The following is a 14212-nucleotide window of genomic DNA, read 5'->3' on the forward strand; positions in this document are numbered from 1 at the left end:
GAAGCAGTATAACTGCAAATATATCTTGTATAATCCAGTGTGGTTTTCATGATGGAGCGAGAGAATACATGTTTATGTTCCAGACGCATCTCTCTGTGAGACCCCAGTATTTGAGCCTATGTCACCTCACGATACTGTTCATCATCTCTGCTCCAGAGATTGATTCATGTGGCTGGGCCTCTGTTACCATGCTGAAGGCAGGTTATTATTTAGTATATTAATGTCATTTGCAAGCTTCTGTTTGTTTCTGGAAACAAATCTAGGAGAATGATTTGACTGTCAATTCCAACCTCTGGATAAGATCTGTTATGTCAGCCGCATTTCCTACAATAATTCAGTAACATGAAAATACTCCTTTATGCAAATAATAAAGGTGTTACAAACGTGTGGGGTCTACATTAGACTTTTGAAAATGGCTTCCTACCTGTTGCCTTATTTCATCCTCCTGACGTCTGCCGAGGTACGAATTTTCAACCCAAGATGACTAGAATGCGATACAGTCGAGACCTTGAGATAACGCAGACATCTGGAACTGGCACTCAGCCTCCCTCTCCGGCTCATTGTTCCTCATTCTTCCAGCAAGATGGCCAAGGTTTCTTTTCCCACTGAGCCCAGAACACGCTGAATGCAGCCAGCTGGAAACTCGCATGTGGAAGACTTACCATTGTCTCTAATTAAGAACCGTGTCTCCCACTGTTCTTCAACATAGTATTGGAAGTCCTAGCCACAGCAATCAGACAAACAAAAGAAATAAAAGGTATCCAAATTGGAAGAGAAGAGGTAAAACTGTCACTGTATGCAGATGACATGATACAATACATAGAAAACCCTAAGGACTCAACCCCGAAACTACTCGAACTCATCAACAAATTCAGCAAAGTAGCAGGATATAAGATTAACGTTCATTACAGTGGGAAAATAAAAAAAAATTATAAAAAAAATAAAAAAAGATTAACGTTCAGAAATCAAATCATTAAACAAATTCCTAGAAGAGAACATAGGCAACACATTCTCTGCCATCAATCTTACAAATCTTTTCTCAGGTCAGTTTCCCAAGGCAACAGAAATAAAAGCAAAAATAAACCAATGGGCCTAATCAAACTGACAAGATTTGCAAAGAAAATCTTAAAAATAATAAAGACAGTTTACAGAATGGCAGAAAATAGTTTCAAACGATGCAACTGACAAGGGCTTGATCTCTAAAATATACAAACAACTTATACAACTCAACAGCAAAAAAGCCAACAACCCAATTGAAAAGTGGGGAAAAGACCTGAATAGGCATTTCTCCAAAGAAGATATACAGATGGCCAACAAGTACATGAAAAAATGCTCAACATCACTGATTATTAGAGAAATGCAAATCAAAACCTCTGTGAGGTACCACCTCACACCAGTCAGAATGGCCATCATTACTAAGTCCACAAATAACAAATGCTGGAGCGAGTTGTGGAGAAAAGGGAACCCTCCTGCACTGTTGGTGGGAATGTAAACTGGTACAACCACTATGGAAAACAGTATGGCGGTACCTTAGAAATCTATACATAGGACTACCGTATGACCCAGCAATCCCACTCCTGGGTGTATATCTGGACAAAACTTTCCTTGAAAAAGACACTCGCATCAGTATGTTCACTGCAGCACTATTCACAGTAGCCAAGATGTGAAGACAACCTATATGTCCACTGATAGATGAATAGATTAAAAAGATGTGGTACATATACACAATGGAATACTGCTCAGCCATTAAAAAGAACAAATTCATGCCATTTGCAGCAACATGGATGGAACTAGAGACTCTCACACTCAGTGAAGTAGGTCAGAAAAAGAAAGACAAATACCATATGATATCACTTATATTTCGAGTCTAATATACAGCACAAAGGAGCCTTTCCACAGACAGGAAACTCATGGACATGGAGAACAGACTTGTGGTTGCTGGGGGCGGGGATGTGGGGTGACTGGGAATTTGGGGTTCGTAGATGCAAACTATTGCCTTTGGAATGGATTAGCCATGAGATCCTGCTGTACAGCACTGGGAACCCCATCTGGTCCCTTACGATGGCGCATGATGATGTAAGAAAAAAGAATGTATCCATGTAGGTGTGACCGGGTCACCTTGGTGTACAGGAGAAAATTGACTGAACACTGTAAGCCAGCTATAATGCAGAAGAATAAAAATTATTATTAAAAAAAAAAGAACTGTGGTAAACTTGGCAGTTTCAAATCTTGGATGTTTTGAACTTGCCACTCGGTAGTGACATCTGAAATGTACGAATGGAATCAAGCTAAAGCTGTGTACTCTTCCATGGTTCCCTTTAGCGAGCATGTGTTGAGAAACTGCTCCCTCCTGTGCCAGATGTGTGGCAGACACAAAAATGACCAAAAGATGCTTTCTGTTGGCTAGACACTTGCAGTCTGGGCAGACGGGGTGGGTTTGGGGAGGAAGAAGCCCTAGCTCACCCTCAATCATACATGCATATTCCTGTTCCTGAAAGTACTTACCAACTGCATTATTCACTTGAGTAAAAGCATGTTTTATTCTCTTTTCACAGGTTAAGAAATTAGAAGTGAAGGAAGGCTTCTGACACGACACAGGAGGTGAGTGCTTGTGACTCACGATCCCGTGCACAGCACACATGGCTCCGTATGCTTGGAACAGGACTCACACGTGGGGCTTGGGAAGAAAATGTTCCCTGAATTTGCACAGGAAAGTCCCTGAGGGAATAATATCGTCTACAACCCAGTCATTGCCCGATCAGGACCCAACAAGTTCCACTGAGCAGTAATTAAGTAAGCGCAACAGGAAAATTCAGGTTTCAAGACGCTGGGTTTTATGATTACAGATGTTCTTCTCGGCATAGGCTGCTCAGCAGTTCCTTGGGTCATAAATGTTTAATTTTTAATCTGTTTCTTTATCAGGTTTGCGTACTGCAGGCTGCTGGTGTACCAAAAGAATTTTTACTCGTGCACTGTACGTGCGGGGAGTTTGCGACAGTCAAGGCTTTAGTGAAATAAAATGAGGTATGTCCCCTTAAGAAAATGAGCATTGCTCTCGCTCAAAACACAGGTGAGTGTTCTTTTCAAAGGACAAGGACTGTTTGGGTCTCACTCACAGTGTTGTTTGCAGACTTGGTAGGATCCCGGCAAATCACACGACCTGCGGGTGTGTTACTGAGGACCGAGTGACATCATCTGTTTGCGCTGGCGATGTCCTTTGAAATGATTCAGGGGCTGGAAACAATAGTCATTTCAGGGTATATTTATCTTCTCTGCCTCCAGCAGCTGCCCCACTTTTCAGGAGACCTTGTGATACAGACAGTGCGTGCCAATGAAAGGTAAGCTGTTAAAACACCACAAACAGGAGCTGGCAAAGTCACCGGTGACATCACGTGTTTACACACCTATTAGCAGCTAAACCTGCATTTCACTTGCCCCGAAAACACAGTAATCATTTCAGTGTGTTCTGGGTGTGAAACCTTGAGGTGAAATCTTCAAAGGTTGGGTCTCTAACGCACCCGCAGCACAGAGTCTGGCGATTGGGAAATAAGTCCTGCCTCTGCCGTTTAGCTTGATGTGCCTGAAATCTCTTCTCACTCTCTGCTCTTGGCAGGGCCGTCGGGCGTCCTGGAAGCTGGGGCGGGGGGTGGTCATTACGTTTCGGCAAGAGGACTTACCGAAAGGGCGGGAGAGAAAGCCAGCTCTTGAGCCACAGACGCCAAGGAGGCAGAGAGCACTGACCGTGACCCAGCGGGGGTGCACCCTGCCGGGGGCTGCGGCAGCGCTGCGTGTATGACCCGCAGAGGCCTGACCCCAGAGGAGTCCTCACCGGGAACTCCCTGCACAGCAGGGACCCTCACTGGGCTGCCCTGTTGACGAAACAAACAGAATCCTCTTGCTTCAAACCAGCAGCATCCCACTCCCCCCATCTTCCCCAAAGCCAAAGAGCATGCTTTGCGTTTGCTCGGCCCTCTCCAGCTGCCACACCCGGGCCCGGCCTCCCCTGCAGACTGTCAGGCAGAGGCCTGGGTTCTCTCCGCTCCAGGCACCTACCCGGAGTCTTGTGTGCTTCCGGGAAAGCTGCGATCCTGTCCTAGAGCTCCCGCAGGACGGGGCCCTTCCCTCGGCACAGCCGTCACACTGGAGCCCGCCACTCAGCCTGACGGCTGGCAGGGTTCTGGAGACACTAGACCCAGTAATACTTGGCAGTTAGGTTAAAGCACTTTGGCAGCTTAGAGTCGGCAAGTAATGCCTGTGATTCTGGGAGGTGGGACTGAGATTGGGAAAATCTGCCTCTGGGTCCTGGCTCCCAGGAGGTGGACGGTCAACGGAGCTTGCGGGTCGCCTCCCAGAGAAATGAAGGGAGAGCGCCCGGGGTGGGGCCGACTCAGAGAAACGGAGGAATCTGGTGTGGAGTTTCCGGCTCCCTGCCTTGCTGGCCAATATGGGACCTGGCCGGGGGCCGGGGGGACCCCTGGGAGCCCCCAGACATGTCCAGGAGGCCTTCAGAGCAAAACCATTTTCCTAATTATCCCAGGACTCTTCTGTTTTGTTCCTGTCGCTCTCCTCCCCCCTGAGTGTGTGGCAGGGTGTCCTCGAGGGCGTAGCATGTGTTGTCACAGTGGACTGGGAGTTGTCCCCTGAGTGAGCAGTGTTGGGGTGCTCAGGTGGACCCAAACAGCTCCCAGGCGCGGCTGCGCTGGTGGAAGACGCGGAGGTTTCTCACGGCCAGGAGAGAAAGGTGTGGGAGCTGGCGGGGACTCTGGACCCGGTGACTCCCACGTGCCCATCCCGAGATGGCAGGATGTCCTGGGCCAGCCGCGGGTCCCGAGTCAGCACTCCTGGGCAAAGGGGTGGCACTGGTCTCGGTGGTGTGTTCCCCGGTGCACGGGAACTGTGATGACACTGGGCAGCCTCTCTGAGCAGGTGCAGCTCCAAGTCTCGGGGGCGTGAAGGAAGCTGCCCGGTGAGCTCCCTGGTGCCAAATGCTCCTTTCTTTGTGGAATCGGTCTCCGGGGAGGCTCCCCATCATTGTAACAAGACGAAATGCCCTATTCGCCTGCTCTGATCTCTGGTGGTGAGCATTCCTTCTGTGTGCTTCTCAACAGCCTTATTTTAAACAAGACCTGTATTTGGAGAAAGCCGTAGCCTGGGAGTTAGTTTTCTGTTACACGGGCCCGAGTTTCAGAGAGTGGAGTGTCCCTGAGCACCGGGGCAAGCTGTCCCTCACAGCCTGCCTGCCGCAGGGCCACGGATCTTTATGCAAACACGATTTAGATGTGGCTTTGCGATGCAGAGGCTTCCACACTAAACTGGGCATGCGCTTCTTACGGCAGATCTGCAGTGGGTGGAAACACGCATTCCTGTGCAGCAAGGAGCCCCTACACTCACTCTTAATTTCTAGTAATTTTTCAGTTTCAAGGTTTCTGGGGGCAGATGTCAAAGCCTCAAGCTGACAAATGCTGGACACGCAGTTGACACAATGGCGTGGATACGCAGCTGTTGAAACATACAGGAAAAGGAGCAAAGAAAGAGAATTGCATGAATATAACCAGTCCCTCATTAACAGGCCGGGGCAGGGCACTGTTAAACTAGCAGAAAGCCACCATTTGTTGGCTATCTTTTTTTCTAAGTGTTCGTAATTCCAATTGTTCTTTAAAACAAACAAAAGACCCTGCCGTACGCCCTGGCCCGCTCTCACTTGGCCCTTTGTAAGGAAGCCAATTTGCAAAGCTGGAGGAAGCCAACAAATGACCAAAATAGACGCCGATTGTGAATGAAATTAAATGTAGCTGCAACATCGAGCCCATAATCGTGGTGATAAAATAAAATGAAGTGGCAGAAGCCCTGCTGTCAGAGCGCTCTATGGTCCACCAGATTGCACAGCGTGTCCGGGAGGGAGCACGGCGCACGCGCGAGGGCGTTATCACCCACCGCGATCCCAGGGAGACGTGTTCGCGGCCACCACGAGGACCCCCAAATCTGAATGGCGGTCTTTGCAGCGGACGGCGAAATTCACTTCTCACGCCAAGCGGAGGGAGGCGCCGGCGTCAGTCAGCGCCACGGCCGACGGCGGGAGGACCCACCGGCGGACCACTGGGCGGGGCGCAGCGGGGAGGCAGTGGCCCGGAGCCAGCAGGCCCGGGTTCTATCCCAGAGCTGCCGGTGGGTAGGTCTCTGACCCCGAGCGGCTAACCCTCCTCTTTTCCTCTGTCAGCGAGTGGGGTTTCCCACCTCTCAGAGGGGGAGGATTAAAGGATTTTTAAGCATCCTTCCCACCCAAGCGCCGCTTGAGCTCGGCACTCGAAGCCGCGTGTGTCATTCCTAGACTGTCCCGGCTTTTCCTCCATCCAGTGGCCACAGATACCCAGATCCCGCCGCTGTCTCTTGGGACTTGCCGCGCCCGCGAGCACCGGGAAGGCTGTGCGAGCACCTCCTTTCCCAGCAGGAAGGCTTGTTATCTGACCATCGCCAGCACACGTAGCATCCAAATCAAGCCCATGTGTGTTCTTCACTTTTGCCCATCGATGGCCCAGGCCCCCCCGGAAGTCACTGCACGTGACTCGCTGTCACCCCAGGGCCCTTGAAGTTCACCCCTGTGGCTCTGGTCTTCACCCCGGCTCTTGGCTGCCGTGGCAACACGCGTGTTCCAAACTCCAACCTCGCAGTTCCCTGCGCACTTGCAGTGACTCCGAATCCCCCGCCCCCACCGAGACTGCCACCCAGAAGAGGCCAGCGAGGGAAGGAAGCCCTGTCCCCTGGTTGACAGGACAGCTTCGAGGGACCATGCAGCTGCTTGATCCTGAGCTCGTCCAGCGTTTGGGTTTTCATAACCGGACCCGGAGCCGACACAGTCGCGCTGTTCAGCCCGCTAGTCTGGTGGATGGACCTTTGGCCGCAATCCCAGTTTACTGGAGAGCATCAATCACTGACATCAGTAATCCTACTGGAGACTTTTTTAAAGAGCCGGCAGTATCTCGTCTGTTTCAAACCCTGTCTCTCTCCCGCAGTCTGGGCCACATCGCCACGTGCTGGTCCCCACGGCCTAATCTTCACCCACGGCAGGTGGTAACGGCGTCCTGCCTCACGGGTCCCTCTGTGCTCTGATCCGTCGCTGAAGGACCCTGGCCTTCCTCAGGTCAGCGGGTTGGTGTGAAGCCACTGCTGTTTCCCTGCCAGCAGACCCTGTCTCCCCACTGCCAGCACTCCTGCTTGGGAGCCTCTGCCACTCACACAGGGCTTTGTTCCCCTGCTGAGACTACGTGTTTGATGAACGTCTGTGGTCCCCAGGACACTTGGTGCTCAGCTGTTCCAAACTAAACGTGGACCAGGTCCTGCAGGAGCTCGGTTCAGGGTCACCAACTGAGTAGGTCCCGTTTTCAGTAGGGACGACGTGGTCACTCCCTCTCCCCAGCCCTTGTCACTGCAGGTGCCGCCCTCACCAGGGCGGGGAGGGGCTGGAGGAGGGGACTTGGCGATGCGTCACCCTGGACAAGGACAGCGCCCCCCCGGGAAGATAGTGTGGCCTCCAGCCGTGTTCCCTGACGGAGCCCCCGGCTTATCCTGGGCCCAGCAGCCCCCACCCTCACCACAGCAGAGCTGCCCCCAGCCCCGCACAGCGTGGTCCCACCACGATCCCACTTGGGAAATCTTGTACAGAAAACCGGAAGGTTTGCAAACTGTGGTCTAGGGGCCCTTGGTCCCCCGGCCCTGTGTGACAGCTGCAGGGACAACACACTGCAGCCACAGCACGGGGACCCGATCAGAGTCCCCGGAGCCGGGGGATTTTGACCCACTTCATGCAGGTGCGGGTGTCTGTGAATGGTGTGGCCTCCACAGTAAGAGGCCGGGGCTGCACCACGGCTGCGATGGGGCTCCTTGGCCAGGCGTGCGGGCCAGCTCCACACAGGGTGTCAGCCCACCCTCTGCCTCCAGGGAAAGGCTGCTTCCAGACGGAGGAGAAGGCGGGGTTAAAAGCCCTACACACATCGTTGATCTCTGGGGACAATGCCAGTCAGCACAGCGGTGCGAAAGCACCCACACCCATTAGGGTGGCTCTTCCCAACCCCAGAGAATCAGAGTGTCGGTGAGGGCGTGGGAAACTGGGGCCCTGCACGCTGCTGGGGTCGGGGGGGGCGGGTAAAGTGGGGCAGCCGTGGCGGAAAGCCGTGCGGAGGTTCCTCGGAAGCTGAGGACGAGGACCGCATGATCCGGCGGCTCCCCTCTGGGTAGATGCCCAACGAGCGGACGGCGGGGACGCCGCTTCCATAGCAGTGGTTCCCAGCAGCCAGAGGACGGTGACGCCGCAGGTGCCGCAGACGATGAACGGATAAGCAGATTGTGTCCATCAGGCCACGAATGTTATTCAGCCTTAAAAGGGGGGGACTCTGACCCGGGGGGACCTTGAGGACATTCTGCCGAGTGGAAAAGCCTGGCCCAGAAGGACAAATGCCACGGGAATCCACTTACATGAAGTCCCTGGAGTGTCTGATCCGCAGGGACAGAAGGCAGCAGGGTGGCCAGGGCTGGAGGGAGGGGCCCAGAGTGGCTGCGTGAGGGTGGGGCTCCTTCTGGAAGATGAGGGTGCTGAGGCCTCCCCCCCCAACGGTGTGAGCATGCGCCCTGGAGCGTCTCCTTAGAAGGTTAAGTGTTATGTATACACACATTCCCACAATCAAAAAGCCTCGGAACCTGCCTTCTGGGGAAGGATGACCTGACAGGAAGCAGTAGAGAGACCACGCGGGAGGGCGCTGGGACCCTCCAGCCAGGGCACCATCTGAGCAGATGGCAGCAGAGACAGGGCATTGAGGTGGCCAGAATGTGAGATAAAAATAGAACCTCTGCTTTTAGCAACGCTTTTCTCAAGTTGGAAGCGCAGCACTTTTATGCAAAAGGCAGCATTTTCTTCTTGCCCCTCTTAAGAGGAGCCACCGGAGAAAGAAGAGCTCTTGGCTTCGTGTAACCCGGCTGAGCACAGGGGAGAGACGGAAACCACACTGGACTAGATTCCCTACCTCTGGTTCCAACCGTTCAAGTCCTGCCACACCTCCTAAACCTCTAAGCACGCCGATTTCAAACATTTATTTCCAGAACCCATGTAACGAGAAACGTGCCTACAGAGAAAACCGGGTGAGTTGGGGCCGCATCACACCCCTTGCGCGGCTTTCACGCACTTGCGGAGCAGGTGGGAGCTGCGCCCTCCCGGCCGGATGGGCGGGTCAGCAGGCTGCCTGAAAGAAGGGACCCGGGGGTCTTTGACGTGCCACAGTTTCACCTTACAAACTACACAAGTTAAGCATGGATCTCACGCTTTGCGTGTTTACTCGGCAGATCACCTGCCGGCTTCGTGTGTTCAGACGTAAGTTTCCTGGAAGCGGCGGCCTTCGCTGCGCGTCCAGCCCGCGCGGCCGGCACGCACGTGTTTACCCGGGGAGCCCGACCTCACGTGCACGCAGCGAGGCCCCCGCCGTGATCCGACTGTGTCCCCGGCACATTCACATGACGACCCCGACCCCCGAGGTGGTGGCGTCAGGCCTTGAGGGTGGGGCCCCCACGGTGGGATTGGGGCCCTTACGAAGGGACCCCAGAGAGCCCCCGCCACGCCCTCCAGGGGAGGACCAGCGAGAACGCGCCGTCTAGGAGCCCGGAAGCGGGTCCTCAGCAGACGCGGAATCTGCTGGCGCGCTGGTCCCACGCTGCAGCCCCCGACCGCGGGGACAAAGCCTGCGGTCCGTCGGCCGCCCGGGCGCTCTGTTTCCGCAGCCTGAACGGGGAAGGTCAGTGCCCTTCCCCCCGTGGCGTGCCTGTGTCCCCCAGACGGGCACCCTCGGCCCTTTTCCCCCGCTGCTCACAGCCGGGGCCCCGCCCGCGCAGGGCGGGTGGCGGGGGGCAGCAGCTCCGGCACCCCTGGGAGAAGCGGGAGGACGCGGAGGCCAGGCCAGACTCGAGGTGTTTTCAGTTTTTTTATAGTAGTTGATATACCGTGTTCTGTCAATTTCTGCAGTACAGCAGAGTGAGCCAAAGAAAAAGTACGCTTTCTTTTTCTCAGATGACCTTCCATCAGGTTCCATCGCAAGTGATTGGATACAGTTCCCTGCGGTGCAGCGGGACCGCACTGCTTATGCACTCCAAATGGATAATCAGACTCCGGTTTTAAGGAACTCCCAGCTCTCCATGTCTGTGCTCCAGTCCTGTGCTTGTAACGTCCCAGAATGTTCTTCTGGAATGTTCCTCAAGACAGTCTCCACCTTTTCACTCTGTTCCAAAATCCTGTCTTGTTAATGAAGCCTGTTCTGAGGCGGTCATAATTAGCCTTTCTCTCCTGTCAGCCCCCAGATTATTTATGATATTGTGGCCATTCTGTTTTCTATTAGAGAAAATGGCGAAGAGCTTATCTCCCTTTTCATAATGCAAATTCCTTGAGACAAGAACTGGGTTTAATTAATTAATCCGAGTACCTAGGCGCAGGCCTCATTCACTTACCCACTCATTCACTTTTTTCTCTTCTAATGAAATATGTGTTAAGAGACTCCCATATTTTATGTGCTCAAGAAACAGAAAAAGAAAATCTGATTGCCTTTCCAACTCAGTGTGTAACTTGTGCAGTTTGTAGGCTAAGAGCAGAACCCAGAGGAGGGAATGAGATGGTCTCATGTTTTTCTTTGGAGGCATCAATGACCTCATGTCTCCAGCATGATGCTAAATAGCGCATAAAATAATCACTGACAGTGTGTAAGCAGTGACAGGGAGGCCTGGCCTGGAATGGTTGCAGATTTCAGGAAGATAGAATGCTTGCTGGGTGTGGGCTGTCCTTGCATGATAAGTAGGACTGAGAAGGTTGTTCAGAGGAGAAATGAGGGGCTCAAAGCTGCAGGCTCTCGGGTGTGCTGAGCCTGGAAGAGGAAACCGGAAGCCTCACGGAGGGGGCTGCTGTGGGGCGACATGCAGACTCGGGTTCGTACGAGTGGGATAAGAAACAGGTTTGAGACTTTGCAAGACAAGACCTTTTTTCCGTTGAAGACTAGTTGATTCACAGTCTTATGCTAGTTTCAAGTGTATGGTGCAGTACAGTGGTTCGGTGTTTTTGCCGAGTATGTTCCTTGATGGGTTATTACGGATGTTGGGTGTGATTCCTTGTGCTGAACGGTGTGTCCTTGTTGCTTCTCTGTTTTATACTAAGTGGTTTGTGTCTGCTAATCCCATACCCCTAATTTGCCCCCTTTCAATCCCTCTTCCTCTGGTAACTGTAGGTTTGTTTTCTGTGTCTGGGAGCCTTTGTGTCTTTTGCATAGACATTCATTTGTATTATTTTTAGATTCCATGTGTAAGAGATAATATAGTATTTGTCTTTCTCTGACTTTCAATAAACATCATATTCTCTAGGTCCGTCCAAGTTGCTGCAGATGACATCATTTCATTCTTCTTATGGCTAATATTCCATTACACACACACACACACACACACACACACACACACACACACCACATCTTCCTAATCCAGCTGTCTGTTGTTGGGCACTTGGGCTGTTTCCATGCCGTGGCTTGTAAATAGTGCTGCCATGAACACTGGGGCTGGGGTGCATGTATCTTTTTCAATTAGCTTTTTCATTTTCCTCTGGTTGTAATCCCAGGAGTGGGACTTGCTGGGTCATATGTCGTTTTCTGAGGAACCTCCAGGATGTTCTCTGTAGGGGCTGCACTGATGCACATTCCTACCACCAGTGCAGGCGGTTCCCTTTTCTCCACGCCTTCCCCCAAACTTGTTATTTGTAGGCTTTTTGATGATGCCCATTCAGGCAGGTGTGAGGTGGCACCTCAGGCGGTGTGGGTGTGCATTTCTCTAATACTTAACGACGTTAACCATCTTTTCAGGTGCCTGTTGGCCATCTTTGTGTCCTCTTTAGAAAAATCGCTATTGAAGTCTTTGATTGGATTGTTTTGATTGGATCGTTTACGGTTTTTTGATATTGATTTGTATGAGGTATTTGTATATGTTTAGATATTAACCCCTTGTCGGTTGCATCATTTGTAAATATCTACTCCCATTCCATAGGTTGTCTTTTCATTTTATCCATGGTTTCCTTTGCTATGCAAAAGCTTCTAAGCATATGTAGGTCCCATTGTTCATTTTTGCTTTTATTTGCTTTGCCTTAGGAGACTGATCCAATAAAATATTGCCACTACAGTTTATGTCAGAGATCAAACTCTAAGCTAAAGTGTTGCAATCTCCAAAAGTGAAATTCAGGCAATGACACATTCTTTTTCCTGGGAGATTCAACGTGGCCCCAGAAGCCTCCCTGCCCCCACTGGATTCCTCTTGTGTCTGAGCCCCCTTCCAGGGGGGGCTCGGCAGTGTCCTGGGGACAGGTGACTTGGCAGGAAGCCCACTGCATCAGAGGGCACCCCCTCTCCTTCGACAGCCTCCCAGTTTCAGGTGTGAGGCACCGTGCGGGGGGTGTCTGAAGGGTCAGAGAGAGAGAAGGGTCATCCCGTCTTTCTTAAGCTCACGCAAACCTGTCTTCATGTTTCTCCCCATAGGAATCTGCACCAAGTGCCATCTTGTCTGCTTCCCCCTCCCGAAGCCTCTGAGCAGGTCACGCCGTGCTCATGCACAGGGGGAGGGGAGCAGGCAGGTGACGCAGTGTGCCAGCTCCCAGCCGGACAGGCAGGCAGGCTCTGCAGCCAGGCTCCAGCTGGTGGGGACCTCCCCCCCCCAGCCTGCGCGTCTCTCTCCGTTGCCTTTCCAAGCTCACGCACCTTTTGCAAACACAGCTTGGTTGGGTCCCTTGAGGGCGTTGAACATAGCATCTCCAGAACTCAGTCCATCTCCTTCTTTCTCTCTGCCTCCTCTGTGCCTTTCCCAAAAAGAGCCATGAGGAGGGGTCCGGATGAGGACCTGGAACAAAAAAGAGCCCTAGTCACGTGGCCACAGCCACAGTTAGGAGGCGGGGAGACTGTGGGCCTTTCCTTGGGTTATTTGTAATAATAAAAGAATGTGAGAATCGGGATTCAGGGAACAATGCTTTCTTTTTCTTCCAAAGAATTTACCTGGAAGTTCTGCCATTCAGCCCTAAAGAAAAATGAAGTTACAAGACAAGGTTTCACATGGCTGTGCCATATAGTACAACATAGATGTTTCTTAAGTAATTACAAGAATTGCCTTCCGATTGATTGAAAAACGTTCAGTTAGAGGAGTTCGCGTAGTAGCTTAGCGGTTAGCAAACCGGACTAGCATCCATGAGGACGTAGGTTCTCTCCCTGGCCTCGCTCGGTGGGTTAAGGATCCGGCGTTGCCATGAACTGTGGTGTACGTCACAAAAACGGCTCAGATCTGGTGTTGCTGTGGCTGTGATGTAGGCTGGCAGCTACGGCTCTGATTAGACCCCTAGCCTGGAAACCTCCATATGCTGCAGGTGCGGCCCTAAAAGACAAAAAAAAAAAAAAAAAAAAAAATCCCGTTAGAATCTTGTAGGTGATGATGTGCAATGGCCATTATTGTTTGAATATGTACAACAGTTGTTTTCATAATCTTAAAAATAACATTTCCAAGACTTGCTCTAGAGAATTAAAGCGTTTGTATGGTTCATTTGCATATCTATAAAGAATAGATATATTTCTTTCATTTAGATTAATTTTTGCTGAGATATCTGTGATGATTTTATTGCCCAGCACTGTCTTGAGAAAGCATTTTCTCTTAAGAAAAAACTGTTAAGGACTGTGCATAATTATATCCATTTAGATTTTTCACCTAAACCCCATTTTAAAATTTGTATTACCAAAACAGAACCTACTGGTAAAATGAAAGGAAAAAGAATAGACTACTACATTTACAGAATAGATTTCTAATCTAAGAAGTGTTTTCCGAACTTTAAATGTGGATTATGTGTATGTTTCATTGGAGTTCAGCTACTAAAAGTAGATTTTCTGATACCACATTTAAATATCAAGTGACCTCCGTTAGAGTTGGTGTCCACTGAGATGCTTTCAAAGAGTGGTGCTAGAGGAATAAAATTTACCTGTAGCTATTTTACACGAAAAGAAAACACAAACATGAAACGGGGAGAAAAGCCCTGAGTGAGCTGGCGAGGGAAAAGCTGTAGGTCTCTGCTTTCACTGCTTTTTATCCCACAGCTTCGGCCGTTTGATGACACCGGTTCCCTGGTGGTTGCGGGGTTTCCGCTTAATGATGCTGAGCATGTGTTACAGCCCTACAT

At 51.2% G+C, this 14212-nt stretch overlaps 1 long non-coding RNA gene across 1 annotated transcript in view; it reads left to right on the forward strand.

The window, feature by feature from the left end:
* Positions 2522–14212, forward strand: part of LOC102158641 — a 68656-nt gene continuing 56965 nt past the window's right edge. Inside the window, exons 1-2 of the long non-coding RNA XR_002336445.1 lie at positions 2522–2601; positions 2923–3024. This is a non-coding gene — a long non-coding RNA (uncharacterized LOC102158641). The remainder of the gene's footprint in view (positions 2602–2922; positions 3025–14212) is intronic.

This window comes from Sus scrofa, chromosome 10 (genome assembly GCF_000003025.6).
Source record: "Sus scrofa isolate TJ Tabasco breed Duroc chromosome 10, Sscrofa11.1, whole genome shotgun sequence".
Classification (NCBI taxonomy): Eukaryota; Metazoa; Chordata; class Mammalia; order Artiodactyla; family Suidae; genus Sus; species Sus scrofa.